Genomic DNA, 20,342 nt, shown 5'->3' with positions numbered 1-20,342 from the left:
AAACATTGACACAACAGTCAAAGAAAATGCAAAAAGCAAAAAGGTTCTAACCCAAAACATCCAGGAAATCCTGGACACAATGAGAAGACCAAACGTAAGGATAATAGGTATAGAAGAGAGTGAAGATTCCCAATGTAATGGGCCAGTAAATATCTTCAACAAAATTATAGAAGAAAACTTTCCTAACCTAAAGAAAGAGATGCCCATGAACATACAAGAAACCTACAGAACTCCAAATAGACTGGACCAGAAAAGAAATTCCTCCTGTCACATAATAATCAAAACACCAAATGCACTAAACAAAGAAAGAATTTTAAAAGCAGTAAGGGAAAAAGGTCAATAAAGACAGTCCAATCAGAATTACACCAGACTTCTCACCAGAGACTATGAAAGCTAGAAGATCATGGGCAAATGTCATACAAATCCTAAGAGAACACAAATGCCAGCCCAGGCTATTACACCCAGCAAAACTCTCAATTACCATAGATGGAGAAAACAAGATATTCCATGACAAAACAAAATTTACATGGTATCTTTCCACAAATCCAGCCCTACAAAGAATAATAGATGGAAAACACCAACATAAGGAGCAAAACCACACCCTAGAAGAAGCAAGAAAGTAATCTTTCAACAAATCCACACAAACCTAATTTCAACCTCTCACACCAAAAATAACAGGAAGTAACAATTACTTTTTCTTAATATCTTAATATGAAAATTAATATTACCAACACATCGTAATCGATTGAAATCTAAAAATATGAGGAATTAGAAATTTTATGATTGTCATCCAATGGTTTCTCTAATTTGGTAGTTGGAGAAATAGGTCCAATATTGTACATTCCATATATACTTTCTGTTTGTTTGTACATGACAGTGTCTTGCTGTGTACCACATAATGGTCTTGAAATCACGCTTCTCCTATCTCAGCCTCTCTATTAGTAGTATTGTTTATTTCATGTTTTTACACTATACCATGGTTCAGAAAAGCTTACATACTCCAAAAGTATTTATACAGCCAAAAGAAACGTAGACAATTAAATTGGGAGGGGCCTTGTAAGAGAACAACAAAGATTGAGACTGAATGTTTTGCTTGATGTTTGTAACTATTGTATAAAGTTTGAAGAAGAGGACTTTACAAGTTACTCTTTCTCTGAGATGAATGCTTTTCCAAATTATCACAGCCAATGAACCAAATTCTTACCCTTACCTAATGTCTGTGCCACCCTCCAAGCTGAACCATTGTTCATTGAAACAGTTGATGAATGACTTCATAGATAGACCATCTTAATCCACACATCATTTCTTAAATGAATGGAACCTGTTCTCTGTGGGCTGAGAATGAAGTCACTCACTCAAGTCAAATAGCTTTGACCATAGCAGGAAGTCTGTATCCAAAAATCGTGCCTATAATGCATTCCTTGGTGCAGCAGAACTGTCAACTCACAGTTTAGTTACAATGGAGGAAAAATCCTTTGGTGATGTGAGGGACATTGAAGTACAGCCTTATTACAATGAAATCCAATGTCTAAAAATTGTTCTTATTTTGGGCTTGTACCACAGTAAGAGCCAAGGTTTTAAGCTCTACTAAATACAAAACAAACAAACAAACAAAAAGACTTTATGTATTTATGTTCATTTAAAAAATACTAGTAGTGATGTATTATTTTAAAATATACAGTTAATATGTTTGGAGACATTTAAAATTTATATTGAGAAGAACATATATATTTTCAGTATTGCTGTAGACAAGCATCTAGATAATACTGTTAAATTGATTGTTGTTTTATATCGACAACTTTTATAACACTCATGTTTATTGTTATAATATTTTATAAATTTTAAAGAATATGAAAAAAAGGTATTATAGGTATTGAAGGGGGTCTCTGGGAGGAGTTGGGGTACAAAGGGGAGACAAGAATGTGATTTAATTCTATTTACTTAAAATATGTTTTTAAATGTTAACAAATTCAGATAAATTGAAATCATGTATCTTTTCTCATCATAATGCGATGAAACTTAAATCAATTTAAAAAAAAAAGAAGGGGTAAAGAAATAATTATGGCAGCCAGAAAAAAATGAGGGACCTGGGTGGAAAGGCAGGAGGAGGAGGGGAAAAGCAGAACAGGATCAAGTATCGGGGCTTACAAGAGAGAATCTCTGAGGGCCTTGAGAGATGAGAGGTCCAGGGACCTTCTAGAAAGTATCAAAACCTGGGAGGTGAGAAACTGTCAGGTTTCAATGGGGGTGAGCTTAACCAAAATGCCCAGCAATGGGAAGATAGAACTCTTAAAGTCCACTTCCAGTAGATAAACATGGCCTCAAGAGGAGGGACAGGATTACTAACCCACAGGGTTTCTGACCCAGAATTGTTGCTGTCTAAAAGCACTGCAGGGACAAAAATAAAGAAGATACTGAAGAAAGACAATCCAATGACAGGCCCATCTTGGGATCTATTACATGAAAGGGCACCAAGGCCTGACACTATTACTGATGCTATGATGTGCTTACAGACAGAAGGCTGGCATGGCTGTCCCATGAGGGGCCCTACCAGTATCTTAATATTAAAAATTGAATTCACATTACTGACTTTATTGTGTTGGCTCTGATAATATCACCATATGCAAAATCATGTACATTTTAAACTACTTTGTATAGTTACTAGAACACCAATTTGATATTACAGTGAAAGCACTTAGGCTATTTTATACTTATTTTCTTAGAATTCAGTCACAAGCTATTGTTATCCTTTCACAAATGGCAAATAATTGTCCAAATTTAAAAATCACTTCTGTGTATGTCATAGCTAAATACAGTGTATGTAAGGGATAGAGTCAAATTTCAGTTCATGACCCATATTGTATAGTGGTGTAATGGGTGTGTTGTTTATATAGTTGAAGGTACTTACATACCCTTGTCACAAATTCTGTTGTTAAATGTGTGCTTGTCTCTCCATTAAGTGGTGATATTCTTGACTTTTTCAGAAGTTGTTTAGTTTCCTGTGGCCCCATTTATTAACTTTCGAAGCATGTGCTTCCAGGGTCCCATTCAGAAAGGCCTTTAGTGTGCCAAGGAGTAATGTTTTTATCATGCACTCTTTTGCATTATATTCATAGTTTCAGTTCTAATTTTTACAGACTGGATGCATTTGGAGTTGAGGTCTGTAGACATTGAAGAGAAGGGTCTAGCTGCAGTCTTCTAAATGTTACTACCCAGTTTGTCCATAACAATTCAATTATATATATACATATATATATATATATATATACATATATATATATATAAACTGGATGTGGAATCTAGATGGTTTGAGAGAATGAAATGCTCTGTTATTTATCAAAACATCTAAATTTTAGTCCAGTGCCATGATGGTTTGCTATTCTGTAAGTGCAACTTGAAATCTCTATGGTGAAACTTATAGCACGTTTAGTTTCATTATTTTTTAACATTATCATTTTGTTTTTGATTGTTATTGCTTTTCTATTTGTGTGTTTGTGTGTGTGCATGTGTGTGTTTCAGTGTTGTTTATTGGTTTCACTTTTCCTGTTATTTAATGTATCCATACAAAATCAAGATTGTGGATATAATTTCTGTGAACATTTTACTATAATTCTGAGGAGGAAGCTCTTAAGTTTTTTTTGGTTTTGGTTTTTTTTTTTGGAAAGATGGTTGTATTCTAGCACTACTTATTCCAGTTGTGCCAGCTTCTGGTAATGCCTGCACATTCACACTAATACTTATGCTTTCATTTACAGTTGGCTGATTTTGATTAGTGTTTCAATTTATTATTATCATTTGAAGCTATTTGAATATATTTTTTCATTGATCTATCTCAGTATGTTTGCAGACCATATACACATAGAGTGCTTTTTTTCTGCCTAAAATTTATATCTTGTGGCTGTTCCAAATGTGCTTATCACCCATAGATGTTTGCACCTAGAGACATTAGGGTCTTTCTTGTATAGAAACATTTCATTTGTTCATATAACTTGTTTCACTTCTTCCCCTCATGGTTCTCCCTTCCTTTCCATTCCATTCCTTCCTTCCATTGACTTACCTAAATGTAAGATTTCAAATATTTTATTGAACAGAAGGAGTGAGGATGGTCATCCAAGTCCTTTTCCCGATTTAATGGAAAGGATTTGTGTGTTCTCTATGTAGGAAAACATTGTGTGGGATTACTGTTTGTTGCCTTGATTCTGTGGAAGAAATGCTTTACTAATTTCTAGGTTCTCTGTGGCTTAAATCATGAAGGGATGTTAGATTTTTGTCAAAGGCCTTCTCTACATATAATGACATTTTCATGGTGTGTCTGTGCTTGAGTCTACCTATGGCATGGAGGATATAAAAGTAGTAAGCCTGAATTGGATTTCTAAGAAGGGGTGATACTTCACACGACAATAGTGTTGTCATACTTCCAGACATCCATGCCAACATGAAAGCTTTGTTTATCCTGTCAACACCAATGGAAGGTTTCTTCATTTTCATTTAAGAAGAGAATATGCTCACATGTTGGGAGCAACCTTGTTTGAACATTAACTGCTTTGTCAGCCATAACTGCTTACTAGCACAAAGTCTTAGCCTTTGTGGGAAAGTCCTAGCACAGATGAGAACAAATAGTTATAAATCTTGTTGTTAGATATGTAGCAACCCATTTCGTTATGAGAACACCTGCTATAGATCTTACGGTAGTCTGAATGCTAGCTACCTTGTCAGAACACATAGCTATAGACCTTGCAGACAGGTGCCTAGCTACAAGCTCTGTTGGGAACAAACAACTATGGATCTTACGGACAGGAACCTAGCACCTATTCTGTTCTGTTTCCCCTGCTGAACTTTTTACCTAGCCAATATCCTGGTCTTGAGAATACCTGTGCTTCCCGGGAGACAAAGCAACCCTACTGCCTTCCCTTACCCATATCCTGCTTCTATGAGAATATAACCAAGTGTGGGAACAATAAAAATTTGTCAGCTTGATCAGACTTCTTCACTTGCTGTCCGTTCTTTGTGTCTCTTGTCCCTTCATTCTCTTCCAGGTGGTCCCCTAGTCCTCATTCCACCTTCCTGCGGGTCGGGGCACTCACATATCCAATAGAACTGCCTGGAATGCAACACCTGCTTCCAGACTGGATACTTTTGAAGTACCAACCAAAAATAATCTAACTTTTTCAAACCTCAATGAAGAAAATAAAGTTTAAAAATGCTGATCCAATGAGATTAATGGATATATATGTTCTAAGACCCATTGTTCCATGTAGATACAAGGTGCTATAATTCCAAATTTATGTAATCTACCAAGACACACAAAATATATGAATGTGTATCCTTTACTCTAAGATTATTAAATGTATACAGATTTGAATTACCAAAAGCCCACTTTGAGCTGTTAAACAGGGAATATTCCAGGTAAAGGTCTAGTGTTCAATGATAGGCCAGACAACAGGAAAAAACACCAGATCAGATACCAATAAACAGCATATTTATTGAAGAATTTGAAGAAAAATTGTTTTTGGGTCAGGATGAGAGTGATCATGCAATCTGATGGTCAGAGATGTTCCTGAGGTTGAGGGTAAAGGTGTTTCCACTGCATGCATGTCAGACAGGGGCAGTACTGGACAAATTGACATTGAACCTAGGGTTTTCTGTTTGTCTTCACAATAGTAGGAAGCAGAGAATTAAGTTTTGATTATTCATGATCTGTTTTCATTACATATTCTCATAGAAATTCCAACTGAATGAGAAAAGTTTTGCATTATTTGAATTATTTGTCTTTTTGTTTGTTTGTTTGTTTTTTAGGTTTTGTTTTTTGGTTTTGTTTTTAGTTTTGGTTTTGGTTTTGGTTTTGGTTTTGGTTTTTTCGAGACAGGGTTTCTCTGTGTAGCCCTGGCTGTCCTGGAACTCTCTCTGTAGACCAGGTTGGCCTCAAACTCAGAAATCTGCTTGCCTCTGCCTCCCAAGTGCTGAGATTAAGGGCGTGCACCACTACCACCCACTGAATTATTTGTCCTAAGTAATTTAGTTGAATAGCAGGAGTGAGAATTTTCTTCCTCATTCCCAATTTTAGTTGAAGTATTTTGTGAGTTCTCTGTGCATGAAAATGTTGCCTAAGCATTTCCTGATGGTTTTCAATACATATTTACTATACTTTATTGTAGAATTTTTAAATCCAGGACATAAAATATGTTTATTAACACCAGTAAGATTTTTCTGAAACATATTACCAATACTAATTTGACAGAATATGAATGAGCCTAGTATCATCTGAGAAACTGCTAGGGGATATACTCATTCAACAGCAAAGAGAATATGAAGACACAAAAGAAATAATGTATGTAGAAAATAGTAAGTAATAAATTTTTAAAATATCCATTACTTAGAGTGTATTTGTAAAACAACATACTATTTTAATCAGCCAAAGAAATCCGAAGTGCATGTGAAAGAATCAGAAGACTCACATTTTCAACCTTGAGCAACAGGTAATACTGAGCTAGTCGTTGAGGGAGCTGTGTCAGATTTCTGCAATACTTGAGAAATATAAGTAAAGAGGAAAATAGTGGGATACTGAGGAAAGAAAAAGTAAAATCAGGGAGTTAATAGACAAAAATGGGATGTAGGTCCATATTAGCCAGTAGAAAAATAAACTAATTCTTAGTAATGGAAATTCTTGGAGTGAGTAATGTGGGAAAGATATGAAATAAGCACTTTGTACTAAATGTGTTTGAGAAGAACCATGTGCTTTCAACTTTTATTCCTCACAGTTTAGATGGCAGCAAATTGAAGTATCTGACCAAGTGGAGCTATATATTATTCACCACAGATTAATATAAACATACTATTCATTATCCAGGTATGTAGAGTAATTAATGTGACATTGTGCTATCACATCATTGACTAGTACCTTCTATTGATAATAAGAGAATTAGAAAGAATGAAAGCAATGATTTACATACTGAAGGACCTGTAATGTTATCACAGAACAGTTCCATTAGAAAATTAATGGCTTATAAAACTCCAAATAGACTGGACCAGAAAAGAAATTCCTCTCGTCACATAATAATAAAAACAACAAATACACTAAAGAAAGAAAGAATTTTAAAAGCAGTAGGGGAAAAAAGTCAAGTAACATATAAAGGCAGGCCTATCAGAATTATACCAGACTTCTCACCAGAGACTATAAAAGCTAGAAGATCCTGGGCAGATATCATACAGACCCTACAAGAACACAAATGCCAGCCCAGGCTACTATACCCAGCAAAACTCTCAATTACCATAGATGGAGAAAATAAGATAGTCCATGACAAAACAAAATTTACACAATATCTTTCCACAAATCCAGCTCTACAAAGGATAATAGATGGAAAAAATCAACATAAGGAGCAAAACTACACCCTAGAAGAAGCAAGAAAGTAATCTTTTAACAAATCCACACAAACCTAATTCCACCTCTTACAACAAAAACAACAGGAAGTATCAATTACTTTTTAAATATCTTAATATAAAAATTAATATTACCAACATATCCTAATCTATTGAATCCAAAAATATGAGGAATTAGAAATTTATTAACTGTCATCCAATGGTCTCTCTAATTTGGTAATTACAGAAATAGGTCCAATATTATACAATCCATATACACTTTCAGCTTGTTTATCATGACAGTGTCTTGCTGTGTACAACATAATGGTCTTGAGATCTTGCTTCTCCTATCTCAGCCTCTCTATCAGTAGTATTGTTTATTTCATGTTTTTATACTATACTATGGTTTTCAGAACAGCTTACATATTTTAAAAGTATTTATATACCCAAAAGAAATGTAGACAATTAAATTGGGAGGGGGGTTGTAAGAGAACAACAAAAAGTAAGACTGACTGCTTTGCTTGACGGTTGTAACTCTTGTACAAGTTACCACAGTAAGAGCCAAGATTTTAAGCTCTACTAAATATAAAGCAAACAAACAAAAACACTTTATATATTTATGTTCATGGATGAAAATATTAGTAGTGATGTATTATTTTGAGATATACAGTTAATACATTTGGAGTTATTTAAAATTTATATTGAGAAAAACATATGTATTTTCAGTATAGCCATAGACAAGCATCTACATAAGACTGTTAAATTGATTGTTGTTTTATATCAAACAACTTTTATAGTACTCATTTTTATTATTGTAGTATTTTATGAATTTTAAAGAATATGACAAAAAAGATATTGTAGGTATTGAAGGGGGGTCTCTGGGAGGAGTTGGGGTACAAAAGGAAAACAAGAATGTGACTTAATTCTATTTACTTAAAATACATTTTTAAATGTTAACAAATTCAGATAAATTGAAATCATGTAACTTTTCTCATTAAAATGCAGTAAAACTTAAAAAAATAAAATAAAATTAAATAAATAAATAAAAAAGAAAATTAATGGCTTATGTTGAACTAGCAGCCAAATCATGCTTGGAATTCTGGTACTGTAGCACACAGGATCCACAGACAAGCAGTACTGTTGGTGATAATTAGTCCCTAGAAAGCCACACAGTAACACCTGGTCCTCTGAAAGCTAGTGAATACAAATGGAGTATGAAACACAATCCCAACTTTATTTCTCCATGTGTCTCTTTATTTCTTTATTTCTCTAAAACCAAATTATGTGGTATCTTCGACAATGAAGTGCTTCTTCCTGATTCTAGAAGTGAACAAAGGCCATATCCTTTTAGCTTTGTAGGACCTTAGAGAGTCCCCTAGCCAACAACATCGAGTCACTAGGATTTTCATTCAATAAACCAATTATCTCTGGGAGCCCCCTTTTCCACATATGCAGTGTTTCCTCTCTACATAATTGTCTTAGTTAGAGTTTTATTGCTGTGAATAAACAACATGACCAACTCTTAGAAGACCAACATTTAATTGGGCCTACTTATAGTTTCAGAGGTTCAGTCCATTATCATCAAGGCAGGAACCTGACAGCATCCAGGAAGGCATGGTGCAGGAGGAGCTGAGAGTTCTACATCTTCATCTGAAGGCTGCTAGCAGAATATTCACTTTCAGGCAGCTTGGACTAGGATATTAAAGCCCCATGTATTCCAACAAGGCCACACCTCCTAAGAGTGCCATTCCCTGGCCCAAGTGTATACAAACCATCACAATAATCATTACTGGCTTTTTAAAAATCCTTTTGTTTTTGAAGATATATATTTTTTGTTTGTTTTTGTTTTTTTGTTTTTTTGTTTTTTTTAGAGACAGGGTTTCTCTGTGTAGTCCTGGCTGTCCTGGAACTCACTCTGTGAACTGCCCGGCTGAAGATATATTTTTTAATTTGTAATTATATTTATGTGTCTTAGTCACTTGTCTATTTCTGTGAGGACACACTATGACCAACGCATGAGGAAGCATTCAATTGGGTACATGCTTATAGTTTCAGAGATTTAGCCCATTATCCTCATACTGGGGAGAACAGGCGCATGCAGGGAGCCATGGTACTGCAGGAGGAACTGAAAGCTACATCTTGATATACAGGCAGAGAGAGAGGGGCACTGGGCCTGATTTGAGGTTCTGCAACTCCTAACCCCATCTTCAGTGAGTGACACACTTCCTTAAACAGGATCACACCTCCTCTAATTTTTTCTCAGTGCTACTCCATGATGACTAAGCTTTCAAATAATGAGCCCATGGGTGCAATTCTTATAAAACTTCCATAGTATCTGAGTCTCGGTTTGTGCAAAGGAGCGAGGATGCCTTTGGAGTCTTGAAAAGGTCTTTTAATGTCCTGGAGCTGGAATCATAGTTAGCTGTGAACTGTCTACCTGAGTTTTGGGAACTAAACTCAAAAAAGCACTGTATATTCTTGATGGCTCCTACATTTCATCAGCCCTTTAGCTGCTGTTTTAATAACCCATTCTTCCTTACTTCTCACCCAGTCCAATTAGGGTTATAAAGTAGGTGGAAAGACCTTGCAATTGCTTTTCTTCAATCTAGTTATCCATATTTTTGTTTGTGTAAATGACAGCACTGTCACTGAAAATTCTCCATGGATACCTATATTTAACATTTTGGTGGGTGAGATCCTGCATTATGACTTCTTTTTTTTTTTATTGGATATTTTCTTTATTTACTTCAAATGGTTTCCCCTTTCCAGGTCTCCCCATTGGAAACCCCCTCTCCCCTCCTCTCCATGCCTCTATGAGGGTGCTCACCCCCTAACTATCCAACCACTCCCATCTTCCCACCCTGCCATTCCCCTACATTGGGGCATCAAACACCCTCAGGCCCAAGGGCCTCTCCTCCCACTGATGTCCAACAAGGGCATCCTCTGCCACATATGCAGCCAGCACCATGGGTCCCTCCGTGTGTATTCTTTGGTTGGTGGGCCAGTCCCCAGAAGCTCCAGGGTGGTCTGGCATGTTGACATGGTTGCTCCCTCCACTGTTGCTGCAAACTCCCTCAGCTCCTATAGTTCCTTCTCCAACTCCTCCATCGGGGACCTCCTCTCTCAGTACAATGGTTGTCTATGAGTATCAGCCTCTGTATTAGTCAGGCTCTAGCAGAGCCTCAGGAGACAGCCTTATCAGGCTTCCATCAGAAAGCATTTCCTGGCATCCACAATAGCATCCAGGTTTGGTGACTTTATATGGGATGGATCCCCAGGTGGGGCAGTCTCTGGATGGCCTTTCCTTCAGTCTCTGCTCCACACTTTGTCTCCATATTTCCTCCTGTGAGTAATATGTTCACCCTTCTAAAAAGCACTGAAGCATCCATATTTTGGTCTTCCTTCTTCTTAGGCTTCATATAGTCTGTGGACTGAATCTTGGGTATTCTGAACTTTTGGGCTAATATTCACTTATCAGTGAATACATTCTGTGTGTGTTCTTTTGTGACTAAGCTACCTCACTCGGGATGATGTTTTCAAGTCCCATCCATTTGCCTGCAAATTTCATGAAGTCAGTGTTCTTAATAGCTGAGTAGTATTCCATTGTGTAAATGTACCACATTTTCTGTATCTATTCCTCTGTTGAGGGACATTTGGGTTGTTTCCAGGTGACTTCTTTTGTAATGCTTTTTATACAGCAAGCTATTCTAGCATTGTGTACCAAGCTTATGGCCATTTCCAGCTCTGAGTTGGAAACCTAGAAGGAACTATTTCTTGTACATTTTTACTATAGCCTCCAGATATCCACTTCTGAGATTCTGATAACATCTTCATGTGTTTTTTTTTTTATTTTTGAAACTATAATTTAATTACATTTCTCCCTTGCCTTTCCTAAGTCCAGACAATTTCATATATAGCATAGTCATGGGAGGCAGAGGGATGGAGGGAGGGACTTGTGGGTGAGAGAGGAGGGCGAGGGGAGAAGGGGGGACAGGATCAGGAATGGGGGGGGGTGGTAGAGAAATCCAGAGGGCCAGAAGAATGAATTGAAATATGCAGCCTCAGGGGGACCCTCTAGAAAGTCCCAGAGACCAGGACTCAGTGGGGATGACCTTAGATGAAATGTCCAACAGTGGGGAGAAGGAACCTGAAGAGACGACTTCTAATAGATAGACAGTGGAAAGATGGGGTTACCAACCCACTATCAAAATTTCTGACCCAGAATTGTTCCCGTCTAAAAGAACTGCAGGGACAATAACAGAGCAGAGACTGAAAGAAAGGCTGTCTAGTGGCTGGCCCAACTTGGGATCCTTTTCATGGGTGGGCACCAAACCCTGACACTATTACAGATGCTATATTGTACTTACACACAGAAGCCTAGCATGGCTTTCCTCTGATAGGCTTTACAAATAACTAACTAAGACAAATACAGATACTTACAGCTAACCATTACACTGAGGTCAGGACCTCTATGGAAGATTAAGGGAAAAGATTGAAGGTGATGGCAACTCCATAGGAAGACCAACAGTCTCAACAAACCCAGATCCCTCGGAGCTGTCAGAGACTAAGCCACCAACCAAAAAGTTTGGTCTAAAACTCCCTGTACATATGTAGCAGAGGACTGTCTTATCTGGCCTCAGTTGGAGAGGATGGGCCTAATACTGTAGAAGACTTGAGGCTTCAGGGAAGGGGGATGCCATGGGGTTGGGGGAGCACCCTCTCAGAGGCAAAGGGGAAGGGGAGTGGAATGAAAAACTGGCAGGGGGGACTGTGGAGGGAGGAAACATCTAGAATGTAAATAAACAATTAATTAAAAATAAAGAGGGGGCTGGAGAGATGGCTCAGTAGTTAAGAGCACTGACTGCTCTTCCAGAGGTCCTGAGTTCAATTCCTAGTAACCATCTGTAATGAGATCCGATGTACTCTTCTGGTGTGTCTGAAGACAGTGACCGTGTACTCACCTACACACAAATAAATAAATAAATAAATAAATAAATAAATAAATAAATAAATCAAAGGAGAAGGAGGAGGAGGAGGAGAAGGAGAAGAGGAAAAGAGGAAGAGGAAGAGGAAGAGGAAGAAGGAGGAGGAGGAGGAGGAGGAGGAGGAGGAGAAGAAGAAGAAGAAGAAGAAGAAGAAGAAGAAGAAGAAGAAGAAGAAGAAGAAGAAGAAGAAGAAGAAGAAGAAGAAGAAGAAGAAAGGTATCTGCTGTAGTGTTTGTTGTCCAGTCTCTGTATTCTGAGAAAGTGCAGGCTTAAATGAAGTCCCAATTGGAACAGTGTGAAAGGCTGAACCAAGTGACCTAGCTGTTCTGAAGGTGTCCCAGAAGCACATCTTTCGAGGAAATAGCATCTATGTAGTTGAGGTAGGATCAGGCATTTCAGCATCCTCAAGGTGGATCTTGCCAGGACTGTTTTTTTGACCTTTTATTTGGCAACAACAAATTTTACAAGCAATATATAGTTATATAAAGATATGTTATGGAATGTGCAGGGTGTACCGATTAATGAAGGATGATTTTTGCTCTATATTTGAGCAAATGAAAGACAACTGTCTTTCTTTAGAAGTTAGTTTGATCATATAATCAAACTGCACTATACATCTTCATGCCATATGAAAGGATGGCATGCAGGCTAGTGAGATGGCTCAGTGGGGGAGAACACCAACTGCTCTTCGGAAGGACATGAGTTCAAATCCCAGCAACCACATGGTGGCTTACAACCACCCGTAATGAGATCTGACGCCCTCTTCTGGTGCGTCTGAAGACAGCTACAGTGTACTTACATATAATAAATAAATAAATCTTTAAAAGAAGAAAAAAAGGATGGCATGTAATATTAAGTTATGGGAAATCTGTAGCCAACGAGATTTATTGGCCATGTAAGGTTAAGTTCTGGCTGGAGACATACATATGTCCTAGTCCATTTCAGAGTTGTTTCAATAGAGGTTTAGCATTATACCTTTCTGGTTCATTTGGTCCTTTTCATTTTCTTCCTTTTTTTCTGCAGAGGGTATCAAACATGATCTTTATTATCTTGGAAAAAATCCAAAACCTTTTCTTCTTCCCTATTAACACAAATATGGAGCCTCTCTCCAAACATAGTACGTTCCTTGTCCAGCAGTTTGAAATTATTGGAAGTATAGACTGATTTAATCTAGCACACCCTTTCCTACTTAGATCTGATCCATTTTGACCTCTCAGAGGATGTGCAATAGCATTCTAACCATTGAACATAAGCGTTTTTATTTTGATAATTTAAAACTGTTATTATTATTTATTGAGATAAATTTTCTCTGTGTATCATGGCCTAACTTGGATTAGTTTCATAAATTAGGCTGGCCTTGAACGTGGTCACAAGGAATCTATATGTCCCTGCCTTTTACTGCCAAGTAATGAGATGGATATATTTATTTAGTACCTGTGTATCCTTGAAAACATTTATGTCAATTTTTATTTCTTTCTACTTTGGAGATTATTATGTATATGGATTTATCTTTTTCTCTCTTAATATCTTTTTCTATATTCAACTTTATTCAAATTCCCTTCCTTTTTACTGGGTAAGCATATTCCCAAGTAAAATTGCATAATTAGGATTTTGTCTTAGATCTATGTGTCATACGCTAGGGGGAGCTGTAATTAGTTGTCCCATGGGAGCCCACATTTAATGAGCCTAATTGCTTAGATAGGGTTGACACCCTACCTCATTGGGGGTAGCAAGTCCCCAGTGTATGTCACTTTTTCATTAGACCATTGACTGTTAGCGTATCCAATTGTATGCTATGATGGCACATCATATTTAGACTTCAATTGGCATTCTTTGTCTTGTTAAATTTAAAACAATATTCTCTATAATGTGTATTTATCTCCTCTAACTAAACCCATTTTATACTGTATTGCCAAGATGATAATTAATGTGCAATATAGCTAATAAGCTTAACAGTATTATTCTTTAGAAGTTTCTCTTGTCCAGTGGTTTCTGGATTCCTTATCTGCCTCAATCCTAACTCAAGGTTCTTACACTGACTAGCAGAATATATCTTTCCTAGGGCAAAATGCTTTTTGGCAAGAGAAAAAGCATTATCTTTCAATTTGAAATTAGAGACATACTTATGTGGATAAACTTCATAAATAAATATATCTATGTTGCCTTTTCTTTATGTAAATTTAAGATGTATGCTTATTTTGAAATTACTAAGGGCATTTCAATTATTATTAAAAACTTACATAGTACCTTTAAGGAAAAAATTTTGAATTTTAGACTGTTCTTTGCAATATCTACTTCTGTATCTATCAGCAGAGAGTCTTGCCTGACTTCACTGTGTAGACCAGGTTGGTGTAGAATTCATAAAGATCTGTTTCTGTCTCCTGTGTCTGCCCTTTGAACTCATGCTGTGCTGTTTCCGCCTTCCACCTGATTCTGGCTGCAACACCCAACCTAGTGCTTCATTTCCGCTCTCCATGACTGCAGAGCATTAATTCCCATATGACAGGACAAGGCTGAACTGCTGTGCCAAGCTTGGGAGAACCAGTTGTGGTCTCTGGGAAGTCTCCACGGGTTTGGCCATCTTCTGCTGCAGCAGCATCCTGTGTGTAACCTGAAGTTCATTCTTCCCTTTGGTTGCTGCTGTGCTCAACCTTGGGAGAAGCCCAAACCTCTGTGTTCTGATTTTAAATTTAGTAGGGGCTTCCTTTAAAAGCCTTCTGTACTACCATCTCTCTTCAGGTTCCTGTTCCTTGGTTAGGGAATCTCGTTCCCAGTCATTCCTCTTGTGTTGTTCTAGGAAACTTTAGCTTTGCTCTGATTTTGTCCTTTTCCTGCTAGCCTGACTTTCCCTCACCTGGATGTTTTCAGGCTGCAACGTTAGGTTCTAACTGCCGCCATAAATTGACCGCCATCTCTAAAAGTTGAGTCCTGGTTCTTCCTCCCAGTCTCATGCTCCCAGAAATATGACTCAAAATATATTTACAAATATTTTGGTCCTATCTCTGACTATATATGACAAAATATCCTGTTTATTCTAAACTATATTCTGCCACGTGACTGGTTACCTGTACTCAGGTGCCATGCACTCATCTCACCACATCTTCCCTGGCTGATCTCTCAGCGCCTGGCTCTATCCCAGAATTCTATCTGCCTCCCCAATGTCCTACCTTCTATTTTCTGCCCAAGTCATAGGCTGTAGGCTTGACAGGTTATGCAAACACAAAATACACAATTAACTCTCTACAGGAGTTAATAGGTGTGGAGAGAAAATAAGAGAAGGCAAAAGGGGTAGAAGTATGATCAGAACATATTGCATACAATTATACTGTCCACAAAGGAAAACAAAGTGATAGAGCAGGCATCAAGATGGCTGCTAAGGCTGGCAGTGCTGAATTGCTAGGAGAAAGTATACCCCCTTATTTGTCCTGACCTCCACATACATATAAACAGATGTAACTATAGCAAAACTTAGAATATAAAAATAATGCTACTGAATTAAACTGGAACTTTTTTATAAGAATTACAAAAAGGCATTCAAATAAGGTATTTTTTTTCTTTGTTCTGGTAGAGGTCACTGTTAGAACAGCAGCTTATATTTGCCTCTTTGGCTTAAAAAGTTGATGGTGGAAGGATATGACCAAAAGGGTAAATGTGCTTGAGGCATAAGCCTAATGACATGAGTCCAAATTAAATTCCCCATATAAAGGTAGGGAAGAACTGACACCACAATGGTGTCCTCCACATGTGAGAATGGCACATGCATACCCATATACAACTAGTAAATACAAATTAAAAGGGGATAGTTAAGAATGGCAAGAGGCTCAGTTATTAAAGGCTAGGCACACAAGCTAAACTAAAAAAGAAAGTAATATGAGAAGAGAGAGAACACTTGTATATGGGGGAACGGGAAGTTGTGAAATGCATAAACAGAAGGGGACACCACCTAAAGGAATAAAACAAATGGGAAGCAGAGATGATTAATCAGGTATGATATATAGAATGGGGTTATAAAATCCTCTTTTATACAAAAACGCACTTTAAAACAATTCTCTTCCCTTCTGGTGTTGCAGGAAATGGCCCAGAGCTTCCACCTAAGGTCTGCCAACGCAGGCACTGAGCGGGGAAGGCGAGGACGGAATTCTGTCAGCTTCGGTGGGGACCCTGGTTAGTAGTGACTTTTATCCTCACATGCTAACCACCCACAGGCCCAGCTTTCTAACATTCAATTTCCCACTTAACCCACGAGACTGACTGGGGATTAGTAAACGTGCTTGCCTGTACTCATATGCTCTTATGTTCCTTTCACTACAGACATCAGTTCTTGGATCATAGAGGAGGGCTGTCTGTGTGGAGAAATGTTCTGCCACTTTAAAATCTGAGGCCATCTTGACAGTTTCAGTATCACTTCAGCAATTCTTTTAATTATGACCTTTGGAAACCCACTTCTGGAATTTATCTGCAGAAGTACAGCCTGGCACAGCATTGACAGTGAGTGTTCTCCGGGCTACTTTGTGTGTGCCTTAAAATATAAAATGGCTAAGAACAAAGGTGAAACTTGGTTTGAACTTGCCCGTGGTGCTATTTATTCAAATAGTTATTTTCATGTTTTCCAAAACATATACCTGTTGAGCTTGGCCATGTGCATGTGGGAGGAGGAATGGAATGAGGAACTGTCTGAGGGCAGACTAGGAGGAGAATGGCTGGACTGTAACAAAAGATTAAAGATAATTTTTTTAAAAAAATAAAGAAAAAAAGTGAGTATACTGTTCCTAGATGTCAGTTGGGTGAATGGGAAATCATCTGAACCTAAGATCTAATCCAGAGCCACCACCTCCTCCCATGCTTCACACCATTCTACCCAAGGTGGTCCAAGACTTCCTGGTTTATGCCCTTGGGTCCCAGGAGTAACTGTGTCTTAGCTCTCATTGGCTAACTTACTCCCTAACTCACAGGCTTCTGCTACTTGCTCAGTTGATTCCTCCTGCCCCAAGGAAATATCTTACCATGCTAATAACTAAGGCCCATTGGGAATTTATTATTTGGTTGTTTTTATTAGACTCAACCATTATCAAACCACCTCATAACTTTATTGTTATTTTCTTGCTTTACCAGTACTCAGAATAAAATCATAGAGGAATTGATTTTAATAACCTTTGCAAATTCTAAATTCTGGTTCTAAATTCTAAAGCCAGACAGCTGTAATTCATTCAGCATCAAGGAAATATTATATTCTCAAGACAAAATGTATAGAGTACTGTGTGGTGCTGTTTTAACTGGACATGCTATGAACAGACAGCAAGATTTCCTAGTTCTACTAAGTGCATATGGCCTGCAACCTGCAAGGGAAGCACAGTGCTTCATACCAACTGAGTAGGTAGATTTGGCAGACTTAAACATGCAGGGTGTGGTTTACATCCTATGTAGGCAAAGATACAGATTAATGGACAACGTATGTATAGAGGCACAGAATGGCGGGCACCAGCCTATGAAAACCTTTGTCTAAGGACAGCAGGGTGGACTGCTATAAGAGGCTTTGAATGCGTTTTGATAGGCAAGGCTGATGGGTAGATTATATATGGCAAGGAGCAAAAACTTGGACTTGAGTCTTGAGTAACTACAGGGAACCTATTCTAAAGAGAACTTTTATAGGTACTCACCTCATGAAGGCAAGTATCTACAGATTGTGGTCAGGAACTCACAGACCCAGTTCAGAGGCCACCTGAATGAGTTTCTCCAAGGCAAGCTGGATGCAGCATACCTCAAAGCTCAAGGATTCAGGACAGACAGTGAAGTCCAACAGGACCTCTAGATAAAGTCTGAACAAGCCCTCTGGGGGAAGGGGAAGAAATGGAAATGAAAGTCTGGATTCATGCATACAATAAGAGCACTGTACTGGACCTGCATGCCTAGAATTCCAGGAACATTGATTCAGACTGTGGGAGAACATTTAAAAACAATTACAAGTAGCTATCTAGAATAAGTCTTTTAAATTTCCCTCAGAAATACACAATATTGTCCTGAAGTGTTTTTCACAGTTCTGAAATAACTGCACCATAGAGTCAAAACATTTTTTATTACTTTTTTTGTATCACTTTGAACACTTTTGTAAAAATACAAGAATAAAAGCAGTGTTTACAAGTATTGAAAAGAACTCTGGATATTTAAACTCAGCACCTAAACACAGTAGCTTGAAGCAGGAACTTCAAGGCTCTGGTAGGTGAGTAAATGGTCTTTCCTGCATGTTCCTCTTTGAAGAATTCCCTTAGAGCTAAGGTATTTATATACAGACTATTAAATAGGAAAGGCAATCTCATTTGCTTGTTTTCAGCACTTCCTCCGTAAGATTATTTTACAAGCATGAAATAAACATAATGCTATCTATTTAAGGAGCAAAAATCTTACTTTTTAAAAAAAGTTTGAGTATAGAGTACTTTGTGTTTTTTTTTTTAATTTACAGTCCCAGATCTATCACAACCCCGTGGAATAAAAGCAGTTAAAGTTTAAATACTCACTTTTTAAATAGGCTGGAGGAACAGAAAGGTTTTCTTGAGCTATGCAGAATTTCTATTTTCAAATTCCTTAAACTTGGTTACCTGGTTACCTGGTTCATGGCACCTAAGGCTAACCCAGGATACTGAACCTCCTCTAATACATATGCCTTAGTCACTTCAGGAGGTTAGGAGCCAGACATCACATGTGAATAAAGGGCAATGTTTAAAGTTTTACTACAAAAATGCAATCGGGTCAAATATTACAAAATTCTTCATGAAATTTCAAATTAAGCATCTTTTCTAAAATATTTAACTAATCCACTTAGGGTTGTAAACACTAAAACAGTGACATAGTGACATAGAGTACTGACAACAGAAACAACTTACTCAACTCACAAGTCAGCTGTACCTGACCAGGAAATGGTCCCCTCTTACACTACAAACCTGTAGCCCTTTGCCCCAAATGACACTGTACAGGATTTAGCTTGACCTAGCTCTTCAAGACACCATTAACACATATGAGAACACTTCAGCAAATGGTAATAACTGCACAGGTTTGGACATTTCATCATAACTCATGACATTTGTCTTTTCTTAATATTTAAAAAGCATCTGAGTAACAAGGGGAAGTCAGCTTCCTGTAAGCCTGTGCTTCACCAAACACCAATACTATCCATTTCAGATTAAAGTCACAGAAAGTTTTGATGTTACCTTCTGTAGCTTAAGTATAATTAAATAAATATAGTCAAAGCAAAGAAGTAACATTTAGATCTCAGTGTTTTAGAAAGTTAAAATTAGATTCTGGTGTTAAAGCAAAAATCATCCCTTGGTGATTGTACACCTGGAAGAACACATCTGCCCTAACAATGGCAACTCTTGAGTCAGATGTTACAATTTTGATACATACAAAAACTCTTTTATCATTTGGTACAATCCTGGAAGTTGACTAAAATTTTTAAGCAAACAGGGGTTAAAAAAAAAGCCAAGGTAGCTTTATAGTAGCAATAGTTTCTTTTTTTATTTTAATATACTTTAGGAAACACTATACAAAGCTGAGCTTTCCCACTGTTTCTGTGTAACAGCAGGAAACTCCATGACACAAACTGTTTTGTGGTGTTAAGAGCAGTCAGCACCAGACTTGAAAAGTTAGGTACAACATAGACATCCTTCAAAATGAAGTGTCAGAATAGTGAGTCAGATAAACCAACTTGAACAAAGACAGCACTTGGGAAGTGCTTCCTCATTCTGACTGAATTTCACTTTCATCAAATATCTTTTACACAATTTATTATTAATGTGCTTTAAACAAAACCTCCCTATAAGGAATTATTACTTGTAATAAAGATATAAATATTCAACAAGAATAGTTTTGATAAAGAATCCTCATGTAGTTCAAAGTCTACTATGTACTGGCCGAAGGGAAAAAAAGGTAACAAAATGTGTTTGTTTAAACATGTTTATTACAACAGGTACAATTCACATCTGACTAGCTTTGTTCTCCTTCCCTCCC

General features: G+C 37.4%; 1 protein-coding gene across 1 annotated transcript in view; it reads right to left on the bottom strand.

Moving 5' to 3' along the window:
- Wac (WW domain containing adaptor with coiled-coil) overlaps positions 1-20,342 on the bottom strand; it is a 104,879-nt gene that overhangs the window by 26,099 nt on the left and 58,438 nt on the right. The window lies entirely within an intron of this gene.

The sequence above is a fragment of the Mastomys coucha genome, unplaced genomic scaffold (assembly GCF_008632895.1).
Source record: "Mastomys coucha isolate ucsf_1 unplaced genomic scaffold, UCSF_Mcou_1 pScaffold13, whole genome shotgun sequence".
NCBI lineage: Eukaryota > Metazoa > Chordata > Mammalia > Rodentia > Muridae > Mastomys > Mastomys coucha.
Note: the sequence above shows the minus strand (reverse complement) of the source record. Positions and strands in the feature narration are given on the sequence as shown.